This window comes from Caretta caretta, chromosome 4, assembly GCF_965140235.1.
Source record: "Caretta caretta isolate rCarCar2 chromosome 4, rCarCar1.hap1, whole genome shotgun sequence".
Taxonomy (NCBI): domain Eukaryota; kingdom Metazoa; phylum Chordata; order Testudines; family Cheloniidae; genus Caretta; species Caretta caretta.
In genome coordinates, this window is record NC_134209.1 from 142,983,783 (window position 1) to 142,989,782 (window position 6,000).

At 44.5% G+C, this 6,000-nt stretch overlaps 1 long non-coding RNA gene across 1 annotated transcript in view; it reads right to left on the reverse strand.

Annotated features, from left to right (window-relative positions):
- The window catches only part of LOC142071794 (uncharacterized), a 51,574-nt gene extending 46,344 nt beyond the window's left edge, over positions 1-5,230 (reverse strand). Inside the window, exon 1 of the long non-coding RNA XR_012667987.1 lies at positions 4,759-5,230. This is a non-coding gene — a long non-coding RNA (uncharacterized LOC142071794). The remainder of the gene's footprint in view (positions 1-4,758) is intronic.
- Between the last annotated feature and the right edge of the window lie 770 nt (positions 5,231-6,000).

Genomic DNA, 6,000 nt, shown 5'->3' on the forward strand with positions numbered 1-6,000 from the left:
GGGCAATGCAATTCATACAAATCAACGTGGGTTTATGAAAAATAGATCTTGTCAAAATAACTTGATATCTTTTTTTGATGAGACTACAAGTTTGGTTAATAAAGGTAATAGTGTTGATGTAATATACTTAGACTTTTCTAAGGCGTTTGACTTCAGTCTAGCAGAGAAAGGTAAAGCATGAACCAATGACTGGAAGTTGAAGCTAGACAAATTCAAACTGGAAATAAGGCATAACTTTTTAACAGTGAGCATTATTAGCCAAAGGAACAATTTACCTATGGTCCTGGTGGATTCTCCATCACTGACAATTTTAAAATCAAGATTGGATGTATTTCTAAAAGATTTTCTCTAGGAAATATTTTGAGGTAGTTCTATGGCCTGTGTTATACAGGATCTCACACTGGATGATCACAACAGTCCCTTCTGGTCTTGAAAACTATGAATCTATGAATTAATAAGCACTTTGCTCTCAGAAGAGGATGCACTAGTGTCCACTTTTCAAAAGGTAGAATAACTGAATTTGGAAGACGAGGTAGATAAGGAGCAGCAGGAAGAAAGATCTAACAAGGAAAGTTCATCGACATTTAAAGTCAGAAGACACCATTGTGGTCATCTTGTCTGACCTCCTGTGGAACACAGAACCTCACTCAAGAATTTCTGCATCAAGCCCATAACTTCTGTTTGAGCTATAACATATCTTTTAGAAAGATAACCAGGCTTGATTTAAAGACTTCAAATTCTGACGCATAAGGACGTCTAAGAATTGTGCCATTTCCAACCACACAGTTAATCTCTTATAAAATTAGAGCTGGTCGCTTTTTAATTTTGTAAAAAATCAAAATAATTTTAGCACCTCTTCCTTATTTAAACATGAAATGTCTTTATCTTTTTTTCATTTTTGAAACAAATATTTTTAAATCTTTTTCAGCTTAGTGACATGATGGAATTTAAAAAAAATCAAAAATTTAATAAATTGTTTTCAGACACATTTTGAAACAAGAAACACAAATACATTCTATTAAAACTGATGTAAAAGGGGGCATTTCTCAACCAAAAAACATTTTAGAACAGTGCTAAACAAAACTTTCCCCCAATATCAGCAGTGAGAAATTAATTGATATGTCCTACAGAGCTCTGCCATTCAAAACATGTCACAGACAATGATAATATGAACATTGAACAGCTGCGGGGGGGGGGGGGGGGAGGAAGTAGGCTTGGTGGTGAGAATGCAACACAGTTCCTCAATAACAAAACAAATAGACAAATCTCTGAAACAAGAAATACACAGCACATGTACAAGTAAAATGTGAGGGTTAAGGGTAAGTCAATGGCATTTCTATCCATAAGGATGGTTGTTGTTGTTTTTAAAGTCATCCCAGACAAAATGGCAGGAATGAGTTCTTAGACGGATCAGAATGAAAAATGTGAGTGGCTTGGCAAACAGGTTGGTTTATCCACAGAGGCAGCATGGTAAAAAAGCAATGCTGTGGGAAAAAGAAAATAAAAGAATCATTGATGACAGATCAGAAAGGGCTCAATGATGCCTTGGAACCAATGCAGTGGAAAACCAGACAAGATATCTGTCATCTTTCGAGCAAAAGTTCAACCCAAAATGACAGTATTTAGCTAATCGTGTAATTTCCTGTGACTTGCACCAAAGTTTCACAAGACCACAGCTGTTCTGATGCGACTTTGACCATATCTAGATCATATTAAAAAATAGGCCACTTCTGGTTTTAGCATCCAACCTCTAGCCAAAGCTGGAGGGGGTGGGATCAGTAGTTCAAAACTTTCCCTGCTCCTCCAAAAATCTAGAGAAGTTTCAACTAAGGACTTCATTTATTCCTATGCAGCAGGAAACTGTGACTAAGTGATCTCCCGCCCAAGTGTGACTAAATGATCTCCCATCTACTGATGCCGGCAGAGCCTACTTAGCTGGTGAGATCTTAGCAAAAGGTGGTGTGTCTGTGAATATTTATAACTATTCTCTGGGGAAAAAAAGTTCACTATTGCCATTTAGTAATTGTTCTGTTGCTTCAGAACTCTAAAGAGAGCGAATTAGTTGGACATGCTGCTGAATTACTGACAATGCACACATCACTGAGTGAAAACCTCTCTGACTTTTTACTTTGAAGAGCTTAGAGAGAATAATTATCTAATTTACAGCCACTGCAGAAAATGACTGTAATAAATGAAGGTCCTGATTTAGAACGGAATGCATCATATGCCTAGTCTAAAATACGTTTAATTCTATGGGGGCTGCGGGGGCGGGAGGGAGGAATGGGGATGCAATTTGCAAAGAAAAAAATCAACATGCAGTAGAGATGCTATGAGTAAAGCCCTGAGATGTGCTATGTGTTTAAAAATATCAGCACAATGAATAGAGAGAGAGAGACTACAGAACCGAACCCACATAGAGAGACCAATTTTACCACTTGGGTTCATTTCTAACAGTTAATGGAATCTTTCAGGCTCACCTAATTTTAATGGTCCACTCATTTACATCTGAATTCTATCAAAGCACTTACATTCATCTAATCTATTTATTAATAAAGATCAGTATATTGTAATAATACAATGTAGAAACCACAGAAATAATAATTTAAAAAAACAGAGAGGACCAACTCAACCAATAACTGTCTCCCTGTACTCACAAGAAATGGATCGTATGGAAAATGCCTGATTCATGAAGCAGGAAAATCCCTTTCCATACCCAGATTTTGTAATCTGTCTGATTACAATGCAGTATAAAGTGAGCTGTGTATGTTTAACCACTGTATGGTAAAGTCTCTAATCTAAATCTTGATAGAACATTGGTATCCAAGTAAGTGTCCAATTTATCTTGAATTCCAGCAATATGCATAAATATCACATGTTAATAAATCTGAGGGCCTGATTCTGCTGTCACAGAGCAGATAATCTGTGAATGACTCTTACATGATCTAGAATAGAATAATTGCTAAGAACCAATCATATAATATCTGTGACTTTAAATGCAGGGATGAACCATTTTCCAGACAGTACCTCCAGCCACCCCATATAACATGCCAAAGCATGTTCATTAAGGCCAGCACAAAAAATGAGTTAGTCATGGATGGTGGGGAGTGTTTCATTAGCAAAGGGTGAGGCTGAATACAGGTTAAGTTGAACAAGTGGAAGTTTGTTAAACACTGTGCACCGCTCTTACCATGTGGAAGAGTTGCTTCCAGCCTAACTCCCCACATTCCTGTTTTTGTGGTATTCAGTCAATAACAGCCCCTCCAGAGAACCTGGTTCCTCTGACTTCAGTTCCACTGATCATAATGCATCTATTTTATTGTACATCTATTTTATCTATTTACATCTATTTTACAAACATTTTAATATGCACATTAGAAAAAAATAATTGATACTCAGAACCTCCATGTCCCTTGAGCCAGAGTTTGCTAGCACATAGCCACCTTGGAGTCTTGTCTTTACCACAGACTTGTTACAGAGTCTTTGAGATTGTTTGGTCTCCTCAACAGGCGACCACACCAGGAGTGACCCATCTCTGTCTCTCTGTCACCTGTCTCTGAATCTAGCAAATTATCTCTGTGTGGATTCTACTCCCTCCCTGTGGGTTGGCCTCCAGATGGTTCTCAGTCTCTTCATTCTGTGGTGATCTCTGTATCTCTGTAGGTTTTCTCTGGGTGCTGTGTCAGCTGACTCATAAGTGTCTCCTGTTCCTTCAGATCACTTGTCCCTCTCCCATAGTCACCTTGTATGATGCCTGTAGGGAGCCAGGGTGGCTTCCCTCTGAACCAGAGGGTAAAGGGCCACTCTCTCAGCCTGAGTGGGCGGGGCCAGACCAAGCTGACTCCACCCCCGGAGGGGGAGGGGTGGAACAGGAAGTACAAAGGGCGGGGCCCTTGGCCCAGTCAGGGCAGCACCAGGGGGGGAGGGAGACCCAGGTTGCTGGCTGTTCCCTCCAGACCCTACTGCTGAGCCAGGGGAGGCCCTGGGCCAGGAGAAACCTGACCTGGAGGAAGGACTGGGGCGACCAGGGCTGCCAGCCACCGAATACCCGGAGGAACTGGAGGAGCCAGGCGGTAACCCAGGTCAGCGTGGGCCGGACCTGGAGCGGGAGCTGGAGCTGAAGCTGCCAGCAGCTCAATACCCTGCTGAGCTGGAGGGACCAGAGGGACCCGCTCGAGAGACCGCGTAGGAAGTAGCCCAGGGGCAGACCTGGACATTACGCTGGGTCTGTTTGGTCAGCATGTTGTGGATGGCCCCCCGCTGTCCCAATGGTGGGACCCTTTCCTCCTGCCACTGTCAGGGCCCTGGACTTGAACACAGTGGAGCTGGGGGGGCCTGTGTTCCCCAATCCCAGCTGACCTGCCTCGGGTAGCAGAATCCCGACAACGCCACGGACCCGTGCCGGCGCTCCCCCTCCCCCGCCTGAGGGGCGGGCCACGGACCCGTGCCGGCGCTCCCCCTCCCCCGCCTGAGGGGCGGGCCACGGACCCGTGCCGGCGCTCCCCCTCCCCCGCCTGAGGGGTGGGCCACGGACCCGTGCCGGCGCTCCCCCTCCCCCGCCTGAGGGGCGGGCCACGGACCCGTGCCGGCGCTCCCCCTCCCCCGCCTGAGGGGCGGGCCACGGATCCCTGCTGGTGCCTCCCTCTGCTAATTCCCTAGTGACAGAAAGGTGTGACCAAGGCCTGGTGAGACAGTAGCTTCCCAGTGTCTTGGTGGACCAATTGAAATCTGTCAGAATGCTGGTGCACCCAATGTACATACCCCATGACTCCTTTAATCCACTCTTTCTGGTGTCTCTCTGATGGCTGGATCCTTACAGGAGTGCTTGTCTCCAAGGCCAGTAGGTCCTTGACTGACCCTTTGTATTCCAATGGCTGCTTTCTCTAATTGTTGGCCATCTCTTCTCACGGTGTCTCCATTCTTCTGGCTGCAACAGGTCTCCCCTCATCAGTAGAAGGGTTTTGGTCTTTCATCCCATCAGTGCCTGTCCTGGACTGTTTTGACTCACCAGTGATGGGGTATTCCTATGTGCCAAAAATGCTAACAAGCTGTCTGAACCAGAAGTAACATCTTTGTGTAACAGTCTGTTAGCTGATTCCACCTTGCCATTGCCATTACTCTGTGGGGAGGAAGTGTGGTGGCCAAACTCCCACTGGCATGCAAATTCCTTGAATTCTTCTAAGGCCAATTGGGGTCCATTGTTGGTGAATGCAGTGTCCAGAATGCCATATATTGCAAAATGGACCCTTAGTTTGTCAATCACTGACTTGCTTCTTGCATTAGGCAGGGTATCAATCTCCCAGAATTTGAATAATAGTGCATTGTAATCAAGAACTGTTTTTCACGGACAGTAAATTCACCTACCCACTCCTTTCCCCGTGCTTGGATGGGTAGCTCATATGGTACCAGAGTCTCTTTGTGCTGGCAGTTATCACATGACGAGCAGGTGTCTGTCAAGAAAAAGAATTGTGTATTCATTCATTGTCAGTAAACACACTCGGGAGGCCATCTAAGGCAGCTGTCCATGCCAAGGCGTGAGGCATGTGCTTTTTGCATGACATCCTTATATAATGAGATGGGAACAACTGCTCTCTGTCCCCCATGCCTGCACACTCAGCTCATCTTTAATTTGAAAATATGCCTCTGCTCCTACCAGTGTTTGGCTTTTGTCTTCTGGCCACCCTGCTAGTGTTGCTCTGTTGACTGCATATAGTTGGATGTCCTTTTTCATAGCCTCTGTGATTTTCAGCAGTGAAGCTGATGGAAATCAAACTGGGAGATAGAGCAGCATATTAATGGATTCAATGTCCTGATCTCCTTCCCCCAACTCACTGACACTGGGTGTATTTGCTCTGCCCAGGGTGTCAGCTAATGCCAATAATTGTTCCGGACAATATCTGATCTCTACCTGGTAGCACCATGGAGGCACATCAACATGCACTGCAATCTCTTTGGTGCACTAAGAAGGGGTTTTGCCATGATTCTCTCTAGGAGTTTGTGGTC